Source organism: Charadrius vociferus, unplaced genomic scaffold, assembly GCF_000708025.1.
Source record: "Charadrius vociferus isolate BGI_N301 unplaced genomic scaffold, ASM70802v2 scaffold100, whole genome shotgun sequence".
Classification (NCBI taxonomy): Eukaryota; Metazoa; Chordata; class Aves; order Charadriiformes; family Charadriidae; genus Charadrius; species Charadrius vociferus.
In genome coordinates, this window is record NW_009646523.1 from 1767923 (window position 1) to 1787120 (window position 19198).

Genomic DNA, 19198 nt, shown 5'->3' on the forward strand with positions numbered 1-19198 from the left:
CAGGAATCAAAAGCATAGAAGACATTTCAACAGTAGGCAGGTCATTTGAAAAGATAGTTCAAGGGAGAACAGAAAATGCTTCAAAAGAAGTTAGTGCAACAGAACAACTTCATGCGATTTTCATATGGCTTCTACCACAGAAAAAGTGGTAACATTTCTTGCTAAAGCATTTTAATCATTTATCAGAAGTCCCCCCAAAAACCGTATTCAAAGAACTATAGCTTATAGATTAAAGGGTTTATCTATAAATATAAACTACATATAAATGCACACACATGTATGTAAGTATAGATATACACAGGCACAATACGCACATGAGCACATATTATTAAGGAGAAGTCACCTTCAATGGAACCAATAGGCATTATTGGGGTTTTTTGGCTACTGAGCAATCAGGTCATTTAATGGCTAATCAGTGATCCAGAAGAAGTAATAACCTGAGAAATATGTATAGCAATTTAGAGTAGTTAAGGCCAAAGAAAACAAAACCACTTCAAAAGGACCTAATATATTTAGGGATACAGAAAGCAAATGAGAAGACAAAACACTCAACTCTAAAAATATCGAGCAGAAAAACAGCCTGAAAGCTATAAATGTTATGGTTCTAAATTAAGTACAACCATTCACAAGAAAAATATAGTATTGCAATGGATACAGCTAAAGTAAAACCATTTTTAAATAAAACTACCATTTGATTAGCAATAAGACAAATAACAACATTACTGGTATCCTTTTACACTAATGGCTCGTACACCCACTCTCATCTGGGATGTGTGTACAGTTCTGACTGCCCCACCACAACAACCTGGTCTACAAGCAGGGGAAGAAGCAAAGGCTAGTTAATGGATTTCTGTCTGTTACCTCCATTCTTCCTCTCCTTCCGTCCTCCACTTCAATCACCGCGACTTTTTTGCCCTACCAAGCCACAGTATGTACTGTCACTATCCTGAAGACACACAGAGATCCACAGCAGCTCATTGGTCAAAGAGCACATTACTGCTCGAAATCCACTTTGGCATTACCGAGAAAATTAATTTTATGTCTTCTACACACCTTCTTGAAAGTTACCTTTCTCCAAATTAACCGTAATTTAATAACAGTCACAAATGATGAAGGTAACATGAAGATGGGAGAAGAACATGCACATGAGACTTCTTGCCTTAAAAGATCAAGTTAACAAAGTTATTCAATTGTTATAGCAACTGCAATCAGGAAACAGAAAAATTCCATCCTAAGAGATCCGTACAAAGGAGTCCCATTATGCCCTTTACTGCATTCAAAAGGTCTTTATTTTGTAGGACTTATATTCAGGGACCGCGCATTTCTATTCATCCTGTCTTCTACTATACAGACCTTTCAGAAATTCTGAAAAGCATCAAGGTTATCCTAATGCAGCAACCTAAAGAAAAATCATAAGACTCCTTACAGAATACCCCATCATAAAAATCACAAGAAGTGGATTAAGCAGCTTGAATGTTTACAGCTAGAATAATAAATACAAGTTGTTCCATGAACAGAAACCAGCTTTTGTTAGTTCCCATTCAAGCGTCCTGTCTCCTAGTCTCTCCTCAAGGCAGTAACTTCAGCTCCTCTCGGGGAGCTCCACTGAGGTAAAAAAATAAATTAAAAAAAAAAACAAACAAACAAAACACAATAAAACCCTACAACTGCAGCAGAACTTGCCCCAGCAAGCTGGAAATTTTGCCTATGCCAGCAGGGTAGACAGCGATGGTTATATGGTTTTGTCTTCACAGGGCACTCATTCTCCTCTGTGGAGTCACCAGTTTGCTTGAAACTAGTAAGAATCTGACTACCTTTGAGCCTCCCCCTTCCCGTTTAATTTTGGCTTATACTGGCTGGTAAATTTAGAAGTTATTTTTGGAGACAGGGGAAGAGGAGGCCTGACACTCTGCATAGGTTTCATCGCCATAGAAACCAAGCTAAAAACACTCAGAAGGGAACAGAACACGTCTGTTTCAAGGCATTACTTATGCTATGTACTTAAATGTTACCTGAAACAGCATTTAACATTACAAGCATAGAAATCACACGTAAGATTTTTTTTTTTCCCCAATAGTAAGATTATTTTACCCACTTTTTAAATTAAAAGACTAAGTAGAACTTGCAGTTCATCATCCCAGCCCCCAATACAGCTGCTTTTGCCAAGATTACTGTCAAAACAATTGCCGGGACCTATGAAACTACAGACAACTATAAATTAGGACCTTCCCCTGCCCACCACCTTCACGTTTTAAAAGCAGGACACAAAAACATTTTTTTCATTCACATCTAAGTCTGTACACAGGGTAACTGGCTGACTATATGGAGCTTTACAATTAAAAAAGGGAATACTTTGTTATTAGACATAGTACTCAAACTGTTTACACAAGTATTTCAATCCCTGTTCTTGCAGCCCTCGAGCTACAGTACATTACAGACTCAAAAATCATGACACTGATATTCTCAAGATGTACCTATGCTAGGGCACTTAGAACTCAAAGTTCAATCGAGGAGCAATGGCTCTTCTGCCACCAATGACTCAAAATCCCATTGTAACTACTAAAGAGCATATAGTACAGGAAAAAATATTAGTTTCCTTCATATGATTTGTACCCTATACTATCTTCAGTTTCTTTTCCAGAAAGGCTCTACAAAACAATGATTCACTATTTCATTTCAGAAGAAGTTAAAATCAATGTCAGACCTTTCAGCAAGAAAATATTGTGGAAAATACAGCTACCTTTATTTCATTTTTCTTAATAACTAATTTCTTTATAGAAGTACTACATATCCTCCTGTAATTTATTACCTTAAGTCTGTTATTTTGTTTGAGTAATTATTTCCAAAGTAATCAGATGCAATGCCTGAAATCAGTTGACACCTGACAAAGAACACGAACCATAAGAAAGTGCTTAGTACAGAAGCCTTTACGGAGGGGACTGATGCAGATGCTTTTACTCTTTAGGCTTTTCAAAATAAAAACTTAAACGGGGAGGAAGATCTCATTCGATACTTACACTTTTCATTTACCTGCAGATAGTAATTTTGTCTGACCTCAAAAGTTTGCTTGCCTGAATAAACAGTTTGCTTCATTTGTGGTGAACTGACTGTGAGAGAGTAGCAATATAGGCAAGTTATTAAAATCTACCGATTTAAAAAAAAAAAATCAGGGGAAAATTATATATTAAGATGTCTTAGGTCATCTATAGAGTACTTACACAAGATTGGTAAGTTTTCTGCTAAAGTGCATCAAAGTAGCACACACTAACTCTAGTCAGAGTGTAACACAAACAGCACTCAGTCTGTTTCTGTTACCTGATTTTATGCACCTTTCAAAAGCTGCTGTTTTCCCATTTCATAAAATGATTTACAGAAATCAGTACGTTGTAAAATTATTGTAACATAATTAACATCAACAGCAAATTACAAGCATTTTAAAAAGACAACCTTTATAAACATACACTATTTTCACATTATTTACATAATTTCTTTAGTGTAGCATAACATTATACAGATGCTACTACCATACAGGAAAAAAAACCCACAACCAAACAATAAACAACTAGCCAGCTTTTTTTCCCTGTTTCCTTTTACACCTTTATTACCAGCTCACCTTGAAAAAGCCTGACTTTTAGGTAAGCTTTTCTATAAGTTTTAGTAGTGATGACTCTGCCTGGGGCACCGGAGCTTCACAGCTTTCTCACTAGCAATCTTAAATTAAGAGCACTTTTAATGTGTCCTCCTTTGCAGCCTTCCAAATGCTACTACAACTATGTTCTTGAAAAAGCTTGGCTTCTCCTATTTGGACCTCACACCGACCAGCCCATGGGTTCCTTCAAACTGCATTGAAACAAATACAATACGTAAAACCACTATAACGCTTGACCCAATATTACACTTTAAGTAAAAGTATAAAGACAACTAAGTAGATCATGCACGTTCAACCTTTGTATGCAAACCTGCCACTTGGTACACTTCACAGAAAACATTACTCTTAGCAAGAGAGATTCATCTTTACTTCATAGGCGTTAACACTTTGGTCTTCTAGGTAATTTTTTCACACTATGCCAAAAGGTCAACCAAAAATACCTACTTACTGCAGCTTCTAGCGCTGGAGGGAAGGGCATGGCACGAAAGACTCATCTCAAGACTGCCGGTGCAAAAAGTATTCCAACATTTCTGCATTAGATATGTGACATCTCCCATGCTGCTACACAGGTATTTATTCCACTGAAATTCTACCACAGCAAATATTAGAGGTGTAAACAGCAGCAGGTTAAAAAGAAAACTGCTATCATCTTTGTTAACCTTTCAGGAAGCTTCTCCCCTCTTTATGTTACACCTGATTGCTGAAAAAGTTAAAGGTCGTTCACACCTGCCTACTTGTAATGACCTGTAAATCTGTACCAAACTGCTCCCTACAAATGAGGTGCTACCCTGACAGAGGCTTAAAAGCAGAATTCTTAACCTACATAAACACAATTTCACTTTAACAAACACAGACTGTGTATTCAATGCTTGTTTTGTAACTGCATTTTACATTTTTTTTCAGCTTTAGTAATCTAAAAATAGGTTTATTCATCTGTAAATAGCTAACTATTAATCTTGGGATTTTCAAGGAAAAAAAAAAAAACAAAGCAAATCTTGAAATAAAATTTAATTCTGAACCTGTTACAAAAATATTTCATGTTGGAGACAGCTTTAACCTCTGTTTCCCTATCTCTATTGTTTCTGAATGACACAAAATAGTCTCAACAGCTCACACTATTGACTATTACTTTTTTATTTTTAGAAAAACCCATAAAACCTACACCATTAACCCATATATGCCATTCGAGTGCTAAGATCAATCAGCCCTAATTTAGGTCAGTAGTAGCCACTGGACAATCAAAACTAAAACCAATAATCTGCAATTACACATAGATAAGAATTGTAAGAGCAGAAAAGATAAATAAATCCTTCTACAAAATAAATATTTTAATTTTCTTGTTTATCAGGAAAAAAAAATATATCCACAATGGCCTCTGAAATAAATATTTCACAATTCTTGAGGGGAAAAAACCCCAAACACGTTGTGTTTCAACTTAGCTTTCTCCTCAGTATCAGTTTTGATCCTAGGTAGTTTACAACACCATGCCTTTTTCTTCAAATTCCTGTTGTAACACCAACTTACCACGAATCCGTGCAGACCAGATGGTTAACTTCCCAGCTAGTAGGAAGGCAGCTATTTGCAATTCAGCACCGAACTAAATCTCTCCTAAAACATGTCAATGATACGGGAAACAACATCCAGTTAGACATTGTTCGCCAGAAGATGGAATCGGGGAAATATTTTAGGAAACGCCTGGAAAATGAAAGTATCCTCTAAATATGAGTTTACTAATGAGCTAAAAAAGGGGGGGGGGAACTTGATACGGGAAACAATATCCAATTAGACATTGCAACATAACAAATAGCTTAGCAAGATACTGAAAGCCTCTCACACGAAAGAATCCTATAGGTAAGAGGTTCCTGAATGATGACACCAGGGCAGCTCTCCCTTAAAAGTGGCAGACAAGCAGAGCCATCTGGAGCCATAGAGATAACGGGAATGGCTACTCAAGGCCCTATTGTCTGCGAGGAGTAACCACCTGATTAGAACTGGTCTCGCAGCTTGGAGCTCAGTCAACTCAGCACTCTGAGCCTAAGGTGAAAAGTACACAGTGAAGAAGACTATGAGCCTTCCTCCAGAAGACCTCGGCCCACGACCACCGGATGGCAATGCGCATGCGGCAAAAGGAGGAGACTTACAATAAGGAGTTCCCGGAAATAATTACCGTAGTTGTGCCTATTCCCAGCCTACTCTAATGAATATGTATGCTTTTGTATCGTAAATGAACGCTTGCTTCACGATACGGTGTGCAAATTTGGGGGCGCCATCCCCCTTGCACCCAGCGCTGCAATAACCAATTTAGAGCTTTATAGCTCTCCGTGAGTTGAGGAGTTTGTTTCCGCGCATCAATTTGGCGACCCAGCTGGGACCCTCTGTCCGGCTGCAGGACCTGCTGAGGACGTGACTCCTCTGGGCGCCCCCAAGATTTCTCGGGAGGACTCCCCCCACTCACCCCGATCACCGCGGGGACAGACGAGGACCATCATCAGCGGACCAGGTATGTTTTAATGGAGTAAGGGGATACCTGTAAGTCGTGAGGAGACGTCCTATGCGAGGTAAAAGAGCATCAGTGCTCGCCCCTGGAAAATTGGGTTTTGGGGTTTGAGTCCCCATAGAGTGGTGACCGGGTAAGTTTTGTACCCTGGCTACTGGTAACTCGGGCTCTCCTAGCCACAGTGGCGGGAGCGGGTTGTGCGTTAGCCATTATTGTCATCTGTTGTAAAAATCCGGTACCGTGTATTATGTGTTAATTTACATTGGTTGGTGTGGACCTGCGGCAAACGGTTAACGATTTACGCTACACGTGAGTTTGGCTGTTGTTCTAATTGGAATATTTTGTGGTGTGAGCGAGGAGTGTAACGGGCCCTTTTTGTGCGTCCGAGTGTTTGAGCGAGGGAGGCGCAGCCTGGCTGCGGAGCGAGTGCGGAGTGCTGAGCCACGGTTCCACGTTCTCCACGAGAGGAGAGCGACCGGAGACAAAGCACATGACGAACTTTCAAAAGGTGTTACTCGAACCAAGTATTGACCCTTGGTGCCCCATACACGGACCTTTGGATTGCAGGAAAAAATCCCATCTTTGTTTTCGAGTGCTTTAATTGTGAACAGGACGTTTGGGTACGATTTGGCAGTGATTTGTGGTGTACGCAGTGCCAAGGAAATTGGTCTGACTGGGATAGGATTGAACGTTCAGGCGAATTTAAGGGGGCAATCTGTGGGAATTTAGAAAATATGGAGAATCAGTAAGATTTGTGTGGTGAAGGGATGTACGACAGAGTAGCGTGGCCTCTCAGTGTAAAGCCCCCACTAGGGCCTGCCCACTTTGTCATCGCTGTTGCCTGTTTGTTCGTGTTAAGTGCTCAAAGTGTTTTAAGTACATTATTTCTTTTAACAGAAGACAGGAGTTTTGTCCCAGCAGTTGTCTTCAATTCAGGTGTATTCGCTGTAGGGCGAGTACACCTTTGCACTCTCTGGCTTGGGTAAGGTATTATTGTTGTCAGTTTAATCAGGCTGTATTCCTTAACTAGCAAGGAAGGCGGACAGAGAAAGTTTTGCAGGGTGCGACTAGGAAGATAAACACCAAACATACTATGGGAGGAAAACAAAGTGGTGGAATAATTAAAAAGAGCCCTTTAGGCTGTATTTTGAGTCACTGGAAGGATATTGGAGGACCACCCGGCGGAAATGTGGACAGGAAGACTCTAATAAAGTGTTGTCATCAGTGGTGGCTGTTGTATAAATTAGACAAGGGGGAGAAATGGCCCTTTAATGGAACACTGAATTATAATACTTTATTGCAATTGATGTTGTTTTTGAGAAGAGAAGGGAAGTGCGATGAGGTCTCTTATGTGGACATGTTCCTTACTCTCCAAAATCACCCTGAGTAACAAACGGACTGTGGATTGACAATCCCACAGGATCCAATGGTGCTGGCTTTAGAGAAGGAGAATAAGAAAGAAGGAAAAGGAAAGTTGAAGAGATGTTGTTCAGCGTGCAGCATAGGGTAGAGATGCATGAAGTTGGGGAAAACAAGGGATCTTGGAGCGGGAGACCTACCAGAACATTATAAACCACCAGTGAGGGTACAATAAGAAGAAAGGGAGGGCTCTGATTCGGGAACCCCTCCAGATAATCCAGTATCTTCTCGCACCCAAAGTAAACAGGAGCAAGTAGTACAGGTACCCCTAAGGGAAGCAGTGGGACCAGAGGGAAATCCTGTCTTGATAAAGGTTCCCTTTTCTTCCTTTGATCTTGAAACATGGAAAAATGCGGCAAAAGGCTACTGAAGGGACTCTGTGGGTGTGGCCAAACATTTCCAGTTTCTGATAAAACAGCATAATCCTGAATGGTGTGGTATTCAATTATTATTGGGGCTCTAACAGGGGAGCCCATATGAAATTAATGGGTGCCTACAGGAACTGGATCATAAGGGGAATGGAGTGGGCTATCCCCAAAACAATCAATTGGACAGTCTTATATGCCATTTGGCAAGGCCCAAAAGTAACCGCCTCCGAATTCTTAGATAAATTATGGGACACTGTGAGGCGACACACACCTCTAGACCCCGGATACGAGATAGGAATTCAGCAGTTAGCACCTCTATTCATTGGGCAGTATCCTAATATATCTCCTTCTTCTTATGGCAGAGTACAGAAAATCTGAGCTGGCTGATATTCACCTGAAACCTGTACACCTGTATAACACTATTAAGCAAGTAACGCAGCAGTGTGAGGTTTGTTCACAGAATAATCCCAAAACAGGACCTAAAGCCCAGCTTGGACAAATAGGGAAAGGAAATTATCCAGGGCAACAGTGGCAAACTGATTTCTCAGAACTCCCAAGAAAAGGAGGGTTTCGATACCTGTTGGTCTTGATGGATACCTTTTCAGGGTGGCTGGAAGCTTTCCCTTGCCGAACTAATAAAGCCAGAGAGGTAACCAAGGTATTATTACAAGAAATAATACCGAGATTTGGGGTTTCTGTGGTAATACAAGTGGGAACATCAACTCAAATCGGGGATGAGATATTAACTAATTATGTAATAAGTTTGCAAAGACAGCTTTGAGAGATAGAGAAGCAAGTTTTGGGAACTAGGGGCAGAGGTCTTGATGGGCCGGTACACAATGTTGAACCTGGGGATTATGTGTATGTTAGATCTCTTTCAGCTTCACCCTTGGAACCAAAGTGGGAAGGTCCGTTCCAAGTGCTGCTAACCTCTCATAAGGCAATCAAGATTAAAGAGCAAGCTTCGTGGATACATCATACCAGAATAAAGAAAGCATCTAGAAGAAGATGGAAGGCAACCCCGACTGGACCACTCAAGCTCCACCTTCAGTGAAAAGACAAGTGCTAATAATATTAATTCAACTTTGGGTTTGTACCTGGAAGGTGGAAGCTTGGGATCGTAACTCATGTATGCAACTAACCCTAAATGTCAGCCAAGTCTTTAACTTGTGTAATTGTTGGGTGTGTACTGCTCTTCCCAAAGGTAACACGGAGCTCCCACTTTTTGGTATCATGGTACATCAAGCCAATTGGAGTTGGCCATTTAATGCTAGCGGCCACGGATGTTATGAACAAGCGAAAAACATAACAGGACCCCGATTCAATTTACAGAGTTTGGGAAATTCCACCATTATTAGAAGAAATGATTCAGAAGCCTTAGAGGTGGGATGGTTCAACGCTAACTATTCAAGCCTAAATTGGACCATCTGTGAACCGCCAGAGGTACAGTATGTCAATACTAGTACCACGGGTCGGTATAGAATAGTTGCTCAATACAACTCCTCTCAAGGATCGAAGAAAATACTTCATGGAATGAGAATAAACCAAACCTATGGTTGCTTGCCTCCAGGTCTGTGGTGGCTATGTGGGGATGGGAAAGCTCGAAAAGGATTACCAGACAAGTGGAAAAGTGAATGTGGAGTAGGGTACTTAGCACCACAGGATCGGGTTTTTAACCATTCCCACCCACTGTCAGGAAAAGTTACTATATGGCACCAAGTGAGGGAACCTAAAAACCCTTTAGTAGAAAGGGGCATAGCCTTTCATTCTTTTGTGAGGTGGTTCATTCCCCAATTAGGAGTCAGTGAATTAGAGAAAGCCATAGTAAACATTTCAACTGTTTTAGAAGAAATGGAAACTTTAACCATAGATGCTCTCCACGGAGTACAAGAAGAATTACCCTCTTTGAGTCAAGTAACATTACAAAACCGAATGGGCCTGGATATACTTTTGGCTAAAGAAGGAGGGTTATGCACAGTTTTAAACCAAAGTTGTTGTGCATACGTTAACCAGGAGCAAGAAACTGATTTACAAAAACTTTGGCAAAAGGTTCGGGTTCTACATCAGATAGCCCAAGACAATACTGACTAGGGATTCCAAGAACTATGGAAAAGTTAACCTCTTGGCTGCCCAATTTTGCTTGGCTTGAACAATTGTTTGTCTTAATAATTACTTTACCTGTATTAGGCCTTTTAGTCTGTGCTCTGTTTAAATGCTTTTTATATTGTACCAAAGGAACCATAGACAACTATGAGCAATGGAAGACACACCAGCTTCGCCAGATCAAATCAGGGAAATATTTTAGGAAACGCCTGGAAAATGAAAGTATCCTCTAAATATAAGTAAAATAAATATAAGTAAAAGAATTTACTAATGTGCTAGAAAAGGGGGGGGGGAACTTGATACGGGAAACAACATCCAATTAGACATTGCAACATAACAAATAGCTTAGCAAGATACTGAAAGCCTCTCACACGAAAGAATCCTATAGGTAAGAGGCTCCTGAATGATGACACCAGGGCAGCTCTCCCTTAAAAGTGGCAGACAAGCAGAGCCATCTGGAGCCATAGAGATAACGGGAATGGCTACTCAAGGCCCTATTGTCTGCGAGGAGTAACCATCTGATTAGAACTGGTCTCGCAGCTTGGAGCTCAGTCAACTCAGCACTCTGAGCCTAAGGTGAAAAGTACACAGTGAAGAAGACTTATGAGCCTTCCTCCAGAAGACTCCGGCCCACCCACGACCACCGGATGGCAATGCGCATGCGGCAAAAGGAGGAGACTTATGATAAGGAGTTCCCGGAAATAATTACCGTAGTTGTGCCTATTCCCAGCCTACTCTAATGAATATGTATGCTTTTGTATCATAAATGAACGCTTGCTTAACGATAAGGTGTGCAAGTTTAGAGGAGCAATCCCCCTTGCACCCAGTGCTGCAATAAAAAATACCTGCTTTATAGCTCTCTGTGAGTTAAAGAGTTTGTTTCTGCACGTCACCAAAGCCACAACACTCCAGAGAAACATCATCCTCTAGAGACTGGGGAGCCTTCAGATCAATAAATACTCTATTAAAGTACTAAGCAATTAAGCTTATATAGCACTTCAGTATACTCCAGTAAAACACAAAAGTCCAGCAACTTTCAGCTTTTAAATAAAAGTAATTGATCAAATTTGATCAAAGTTCCTGACCGCACAGAAGAGATCCACATCATTTTTTTCCCCACCATCACATCACTTGGCAAACATCAACTATCACATACCCAGACGTAGCAACAGCCCTTCGTGACAGTGGAGTGGGTTTGGTTTGGTTGTTTTGGGTTTTTTTTTTCCCCCCTTCTTGATGCATTTCTGCAGAAAGTTTTCAACAGCAGTCAATATGTTAGAAGGTCAAAGGTGTAAAATCTGCACTAGAAGCAGGAAAGCAGAACAGAAGTCCATTGCTGCCATTCCACAGCTGTGTAGAAATACCAAGTGTGTCTGCTAAATAAGGATTAGATACCATGGAAACCCACAACCTCTGGAGGCAAACTTCTACTGAAAAGAATACAAAGAGATTTATACCGAATGTTGTGAAAAATATGTTTCAACAGAATGGCTTTTCTGCCCAAGTGAGACTTCTCACGTAAAAATAAAGTGATCCAGAGCAATTGAAAGTGTTTTACATGAACTGCACTTAAGTGATGGTTAAATCATTTTAGTCAGTTCTCTTTAACTAGGGATCTTGAACTTATTCGATTTTTCAAGCTGTTTTTTTTTTTTGTTTGTTTTGGTTTTTTTTAAGAAGCTTATAAGCATGTCAGGAAAAAGCCACCACAAACAAATAGAAAACCAACAACATGTCCAGGACTTTGTGAGGGGGGGAAAAAAAAGCAAAAAAACCCACCAACCAAACAACAAAAGAAAAGAATTATATATATATAAAATGTGTATGTAGATAGCTATATCTCTCTCTCTCCATCCCACTGGCTACTTTACACATGGCATTTTACTTGCTCTCTCATTTTTCAGTGATTATAATCCAGATTTAAACAATTAATTACATATTTAACAGCACAACATCCACATTTACATTCATTTCCCTATGGCTTCTAAGGCATCTATTCCTTCCCATCCCCCACATTAACAGCAAAAGTGTCAAGCTATCAGTAAAGGACAGTAACATACCAGATGTCAATATGAGAACTCCTTTAGAAAAGTAAATATTGAGACTAACGCTACTAGAAGCGTAGAGTTATCCCTTAAACTACGTCCATTTCTTTCCACTTATCTTTTTAGCTTTCTTCTTTACTACAGAATTACTCAGAAATCATTCTGAACACTGGAATTTTGGTATGATCCAAACAGATATGTGCTTCATATTTGTTGTAACATTCTCAATCAAGCATAGATTCCAAGAGTTTTTCCTATTGCATGGTTATAGGAATTAATTATGAAATCTGTCAACAAAAACCTGAAGTCTCTAATACTCATAAAGACTATCGCTGCAACCAACATTTTTCAAATCTTCAAGCATGACTATAAAAAAAAATTATCAAAAAAAAGTCAGTAAAAAGCTTACTCTAGAGCTTGTATACTATGATGTACTGCAACTTTTAGTTACTCTATAATTTAGAAGTTCACCATGTACCATGTAGGCTTCCGTTTGTCAAATGGTAACTCAAGAACAGCTTTATAGACTTTAAACCAAGTCCAAAATGAGGGTCCCCTCCTTGAAGACTTTCTAGTTAGAGTGTATAATACAGACCCAGTTATAAAACAGAAGCCTGTTACTGAGACCAGCGGTCAATCTAAGGAAGTGTTCCATCTCCAACACAATCATCAGGAGATACGTGGACAGCATACAAGCCTTAGCCACTTATTTGTCATCCATTTTATTCAGACTCCCCCAACATTCACAGCTGTTATATTATGGCTGATAAAATGTACATCTCTGTCTATTCCATTTGCATCTGTTATAGATTTGATATGTGTGAATGTATGCTCCTAAACCTACTAGTACTATCTGCCTCAATGATCTTCTGTACTAACAAACTGCGTATGTTAGCTTCTCCTTGTCTTTTCTGTGATTCAAACCAAATCTCAGGGAACACTCTCCGGTTTTCATCTTGCACAATTTGGTAATTAACAGCTCCGCAACTGCTTTGTCCACTGCCCTGGTGACTGTGTAAGTGTTGACCACTTCCAACTACCACCACCCATTTCAAATGCCACTTTTAAGGCGGCTGGTTCCCTTTACCTTCTGTAGCTCCTCTGGGCGCCTCTTGTGAGACCCCAAAACTACGTACACTACCCAACAAGCAGGCAGGTCCCAGGTTTTATACAATGATGCTTCCTTTTCATTCTCACTATCTTCCCTGATGATGGACAATGTTTTATCAGGATTTGTTGGTGGCTGCCACGAACCAACAGCTTCAGCGAACCATCAGTGACAGCTCCAAGAATTGCAAGTCAAAAGGTCATGTCTGTCTTTACCAGCAGCTTTATAGAATCAGTACAGAAAGTAGATCATGGTCACTCTAAAGTTGCGCACAACATACAAAACATGTAAACTGTAAAAGTAGAGGGAATAGGAAAGCCTGTAAAAATAGGAAATGAACAGGGCAGTCAGCAAGAGCAAACTCAATATTCAACAGTTAGTTCCAGCTTCCATTTTATCTTGCGTTCATCTGGACTGAAAAAGTCAAAGCTGATTGAAAAAGCTGAGTATTTCTCTAAATATATTATGCATGTTTCACTTAAAAGTCCAAGTACAGTAGGAAGGTTCACGCACAATGCTTCCTAACAGAGGCAATGCAGGAAGATGCTAAAATTGGCAAATTCATTTTACTGGGGGAAGGATAAAGAAAAAGTTTTTTCCCAGAGAAGGATCATGGTAACTGAACTGCAGAAGCAGCATACAGTTTCACCTTAAGTCCCTGATTTGAGAGAGGTAGGCAAAAAATGACTCTCAAGTTTGTGTCTCCTGTATCACAGGTAAGTAAATGTCCTCAAAAATTCTGCAGTAAATCTCGAAAAACTTCAAATGTCTCAACTTTATTGACAACAGAGAAGTTTTACTGCTTGGATATTTGAATAAAGCTAGTCAAGCAGAAACAGCTTCCTACTCTACAGTACCGGTTAGCCCAAAATGAAATCATTAATTACTACATAAATCAGAGGATATTATTAATCAATAAGAGCAAACCCTCTTTATTCTTATTAGAGGGTCAATTGTGCCTGACTTTTCAGCATATCTCATTTTCTTAGTAACTGGAAAATGGAGTACTTAAGCTCCTCAATTTAAGACATCAGTAAATCAAACTATTAGAGAGATAATACTGACAGAAATTTCAACAGCTTAAAAAACCCACACACATAAACAACACCAGCTGAACACACTTTTTGGGCATTGCATGCAGAAGAACAGGCTCTACTGGGAAGATTCTCATTTTGATTTGTGGTCTTCTTTCTCTTCCGTTCTCTATGGGACTAACAGCTTTAACAAAGTTTAGTAGCAAAAATAAACACAACTCACACAACAATAATGAACACTAAAGGCCCTTTCTTTAAACAATGCATTTTTATGTCTCAACAGATAGTGAGTGTCAACTAAAACATTTTAAAGCAAGCCTACAAAATATGTGGCCCAAAGGACAATTCTCTGGATCTCTCAGTTGTTAAGATAGATGATGCATACATCTAGAGGCAGGCACTTTCCAGCAGGTCAGGTTTTTGTGGTTATAAGGCAGCTAAACAAAAACAACAACAACAAAAAAAAAACCCAACCCAGCAGTCTAGGAAGCTCAACCCTTCAGAGGAGAGTAGAAGATGACCAGACTAGTGCCACCTGTAAACCATAGGGACTATTTAAAAACAAACAAACAAAAAAAACCCAACAAACAAACAAAAAATCCAAAAAGAAGTAGGTACATGAGAAAGGAACACAGGCCACATCGCTCATCATCAGCTGTGGCCAAGCACTGCAGGGATTTAGCAGCCTGCTCGTTTGTTCAAATTATGCACTCTCATTCTAGAATTTGGAACAGGTTTTTAAGAGTAAACAGCTTGTGCAAGTGTTTTTCCTAATCATTTATTCTATGCATTTGATGCAGTTCAATTTTGTGAGCCCAACTCTAGAATTTCAATTAAGAGTTTTAATGTACATTCCTTAAAAATACCTTAATTACCGTTTCCCTTAAAATCCAAAATATGACAATTGATTCAAAATACTATGATCAAAATGGACAATTGGCCTCACTATCACCCAGGATTATTACCCCAATTGTTTCATGCTTTACCAAAGGCATCATTCACTCACTCAAAGTTGATAAGTGTTAACTACACTAACCACTACCAAAGCAATGCTTAAACATGAGCTTGTGCTACTTTAAAAAAAAAAAAAAAATCAACAACAAAGCCACCCTTACTTTCTGCAATAAGGAGATAATTGCTACTGTAAGCATCCTTTTGTCAATAACTTTTCCTCAAGGTTACTTTACATAATATTTTCAGATTAATCAGGGAAAAGCAAAACCACATTCAATAATTCAAGCTACATATACACCTATACCCAGGACATGATTCTGACCTCTGCCACAACAATAATCAGTCAACATTAAAAGAATTACTGTCAAAAGGTAAAACATTGTTCAAAGCTAAAATGGGCAAACTATGTTTGTGAATATATTAAGTTACCATACAATAGTTGGAGACCAAAATTTTTCTTCAATTTTTTTTTTTTTTTTTTCTGGAAAGCCACGTTTTACAGGAAGGAAGATGACAAATCTCTGCCAAACACCTTGAACAGCAACTCAAGAAAAACAAAAATGGGATTGCAAACAGAAATAAAGTGATATACAGGTTATTGACCAGATTTTGTTGTGTCCACACCACTCAAAGTTTGGAGGCTTGTTTTCTAAATCGTTCTGTCCCTTCCAAACACAGTTGAAGGAGGCACAGCCAGGGATGGGGTTGTGGGGTGACTCAGTATCTAATGTTTTGGCTATAGCATGACTGAGAAGTATATCAGACTACATCAGTTTTAGGCTAATCTTAGCCTACGATAATGGAAACGATGCTTAAGTGGAATAAACAGTTACATGTTAAAATGGAAATACATTTTCCACTTTCACTGTAAATCTCAAAGCCATAAGGCATCCGCATCCTGACATGTGCAGTGAGCCCTGGCTGCGCAAGTCTGAAATGACTTCAGCACAAAACAGAAGAAGTTAGTCATTTCCATTAAAAACACAGCTGGCGAAGGGGGTGCCCGTTTTACTAAAATCGGCTAGCTGTGACAGCACTTGCCCAGGAAGTGGGAGACCTAAGCCTGAAGCAGCTCAAACCCACAGCCTCTGCTGTGCAATAGCTTTGTTTCAGCAGGCACAGTTGGGCCTCTCCAACCTAACAAGTTGCCAATTTTTTCATTTCTTTTTTTTTTTTAAGTCATAAACTCTTAGGATTACTTTTCTTCTCCATTTGAAAATGGCTTGCTTAATGTGGGTGTACTGATATACGTCTATTTGTTCATTCATTTCCAAAGCAGCTGACACACCTTAAGTCTAGAAGCAAGTTTGAGGCTATGAAACTCAACACAACATTCAAATCTATGACTGTAAACTGAGCACTGCTGTCTCACAGAGTTAGGTGGGATGACATTACCGGTTGCCACATCTTCCTTGTTTTGTCAACACTGTCACTGGGAAGAAAGTTTCAAAATAAGCCTAGAGTTAGCCGTTTGTCAACAGTACCTCCTTTTCCCCAGTTATAAGACTGCTACTAACATTTTGTATTAAAGTAGCACTTGGTTTCTGAGATTATTCTGATGTGGTTCCTACCACTTTTTTCAGATATGAACAAGCTGAGAGGGTGCTTAGAGTTCTTTTCATGCTACTTTAAAAAAGAGAAACATCTAGCTTGGCCACATCACACCTGACTTCTGCTAACCCTGCTATTTGAAGGCATTTTATTCCTGTTACTGAACTTCTGCCTTTTATAATAGGATTAGAAGACTTACTAGATGTGGTATGTATGCATGCCACAGCCTGAAGCTGTCCTTTTGCATTATAGGACTTAGTGTCACTGCACAGATCAGGTACATCTTTCTTTTGGCTTTGTGCGTCTTTCAAGAACCTAAAAATCCCACAGTTTCACAAGATAGGTTCAGCCACCCCAACAGCTTGCTGCCACCAGAAAAGGCAGTCCTGTTCCTACCCTCTCCCCCTTGTGCGGACTCAGCCAAGACCTTTGTAGAAAAACCCGACTGGAACAACCCAGGTAACCCTTGTTGGCTTTTACTATTCATTTTATTTTGTTCAGTATGATAAAATTGGCGCCCTATATAACTAAACCCAATTTGTGTGCAGGGATGATAAAAACCACCTCATGTCCCTCCGTGCCCACGCCAAAAAGAAAGGAAACTGCCCACACGCCACAGCCTGTGCCCACATGAAGAACCAGAAAGCTATTGTAACCGCGGTTACCCCTCTTGTACCAGTGAGCCAGCGTTTCTTCCTGTGAATCAGAGGCAGAGCTGGGTGTTACACCCGTGGGAGAGATCCAAAAACCAGCCAGTGATGGCAACACAGCAAGTTAGACCACCCTGCTTTAAATTTCCAAAGGGAAATAGACAGAAAGGATTGTACCTGTTTGGTACCTCATCACCTTGACTTAGGCGCACAAAGAGATAGGAGGTTTATTTCCTTGTTTGTATGAAATATGATCATATTAAAAAAAATTAACTAAAAAGGGGGGGCAGGGGGAAGTAAAATGTATTACTTTTTAAGCATTAACCGCATCACTACCATATCTGCAAACATACCCCAACATCTATAATTTACTTTCTTCATTTGTGGCAGGATTCTTCAAAAAAAATAGGGAAAAGTGTTTATAAAAATGTTAAAGCTGTTCTTTCAAGAAAAAAAACAAAACACTATGTTTGATAGCCAAATTTGTCACAGGTAAAAATGTTACAGAAATCAATTCAAAATTTAAAATATTTATTCTAAGTAAATTAAAAAACAAACAATTAAGACACAAGGATAGCCCACTCTTTGAAAATGTCATTTAGCTCATTTGAGAAGATCCTAATTTGCTCTTCCAAACTATTAAAAGTCTAGGCTAGGTGTTTCACGTGCAAAGAGCCAGTGCACAGAAAAAATTTATCTTCAATGATTACAAGGTTCATGTCACTAAAAATACGATTGCAACTGTCACAAGCAAGCAACAATAAAGCTTATCACTTAATGCAACTCTACTCAATATTTTTCAGTATAACAAACATAGTCCCCTAGATGCATTATTTTATCTTCCAGTTACGACATCAACACTAGATCTGTGGAAAGCAACAGAATTTCCCTAACATAACCTAGCTTGAGCTGTTCAGTAACAACAATTACGTAAGAGTTCTCCAAAGACAATAAATACTATAGAAAAATATGATAGATATAAAGCTAGGGGTCTTACATCGAAGGTGTAGAATAAAGAACATTTGGGTTTTTATTTGCCAATCGCTATTAGGCTCAGTCCTGCAAAAAGAAAGGAAGGAGGAAGACGTTTTTCTTTGTGCATGTTTCCTGTGTAGGTTGACTTTCGTGTGTTTGAGACCTACAAAGACAACCTGACTTTGATTAAGGTTTTTAACCGGATAACATTGTGAGAGTAGAAAGTCAATGACAATGGAGTAAAGAGGTACAGAAAATTAAGCCTCATCTGAGATAATCGTAAAACTATTCATAATATGTAGCATCATGCAGGTAAATGGATTGGAATAAAGTGGTATACAGTAGCAATTTTCATCTCTTAACCCGGTGTCTAAAAAGCACACAGACATTCATACAAGCTTCACACACCTTTTAAAAATAATCACCACGCCTTTATCCCGGTATAGCATTGTACAATAGCAGGCTGCCATCTCCGTCTCTTGCATCACACATCACTTCCGAACCCCACCAAACGCAGGTGCTACAGGGGACACAGCAAGTTCGGAGACAGCTAAACTGACATTCATGTGGACTGCTGCCTGTGGCTCCATCTGTCTCACTTTGCTGCCTCCCCATTTTACCACTTACCTATCCACCTCTGACCACCCAGTACGTCAAAGGCTGATGACTACCTGACCCCAGATTGATAACCTAAAGCTTTAATCAAGAAAGACTTGGGGGGGGAGCGATGAGTTGATTGTAATTCTTAAGCAGTTCAGCATGTAAGCCCTGCAGCTTTCAATATGCACGTGAAGTCTTCCCGCATGACTCGGTTATCTGGAAAATCACGTTTCACAGAAAAAAAA